The sequence below is a fragment of the Arachis ipaensis genome, chromosome B07 (genome assembly GCF_000816755.2).
Source record: "Arachis ipaensis cultivar K30076 chromosome B07, Araip1.1, whole genome shotgun sequence".
Taxonomy (NCBI): Eukaryota; Viridiplantae; Streptophyta; class Magnoliopsida; order Fabales; family Fabaceae; genus Arachis; species Arachis ipaensis.
Genome location: NC_029791.2, coordinates 6305223 through 6306289, shown reverse-complemented (window position 1 = coordinate 6306289; position 1067 = coordinate 6305223). Strand labels below are relative to the sequence as shown.

Below are 1067 nucleotides of genomic sequence, written 5' to 3'. Positions count from 1 at the left end.
TGGTGATTCACAAAAATAAGAAATGATTATTATTGTACAGTATAAAACTCCGGAGAATAATCACAGCCATTTAACCATCACTAGGAAATAAGAGAAACTTCAATTTCTGAATGGAAATAAAAAGTTTGATTATTAGTATAAGAATTTCAGTGTTGGCAAGCAATAATAATGTGAATGTCTCTAAAATTATTCAAATAATTAATATAGTTTAAATTTCGTCCAATCCCAAGCCTACACTATCCTTAAAATGTCATCATTCACTACTATCACGTATGTTACTGAACAAGTCTTCTAAGTTCTAATTTATTTATGAATTCAAGTTAGATAATCAATACCCAATCATTTAATTATCAGTCAGGTAGTGTTTGGTTGAAGAAATATAGACACGATGACATATGTCTGTTTGATTTGGTGAGACACAAAAGATACTAAATTTATGTACTTTTAATTTGGTGAGATACTGAGACACAATTTATGAGATACTAATTTTTTACTCTTTTATCTTTATTAAATTTTTAAAATTTGTCCTCTTATCTTTTCAAATCTTTCTTTTTTCTCTTCTTCTTTTAGATTCTACAATCAAATTTATCTTTTTATTTTCTAAAAAAAACATTGTAAATTTAATTTTTTATTTATTTAAATATTTTTTAAGAAAATTATATATTTAATATTTAAATGATAATTTAAAATGATATATTAAAAAAATAAAAAATATTAGAAGAAATAAAATTCAATTAATGGTAAGATATGTAGTGTTTGGAATTGGAATAATAGATATACAGTAATAGTAGTAAAATTTGTCGAAGGATAACTCAATTTTTTTTTTAAATATGTGTGTCTTGTTCTTTAATTTTTGCCAAACTCAATATATAAACACAAATATTTTATGTCCATATTTTTAGCGTCTGTGTCTTTATGTCTATGTCTCATCATATACATTAACCAAATAGAACCTTAATTTATCAATAACAATTAATAATTCTAATTTTTTAAATTGTTATTAATTAATAATTATTTAAATTTTATTTTTTTTAAAATTACAAAATAAATAATTATTAATTATAATT

At 21.5% G+C, this 1067-nt stretch overlaps 1 protein-coding gene and 1 long non-coding RNA gene across 4 annotated transcripts in view; one reads left to right on the top strand and one right to left on the bottom strand.

Annotated features, from left to right (window-relative positions):
* LOC107608690 (receptor-like protein 12) overlaps positions 1–1067 on the top strand; it is a 24341-nt gene that overhangs the window by 11746 nt on the left and 11528 nt on the right. The gene's annotated exons all lie outside the window — the stretch shown is intronic.
* The window catches only part of LOC110264825, a 19840-nt gene that overhangs the window by 9333 nt on the left and 9440 nt on the right, over positions 1–1067 (bottom strand). The gene's annotated exons all lie outside the window — the stretch shown is intronic.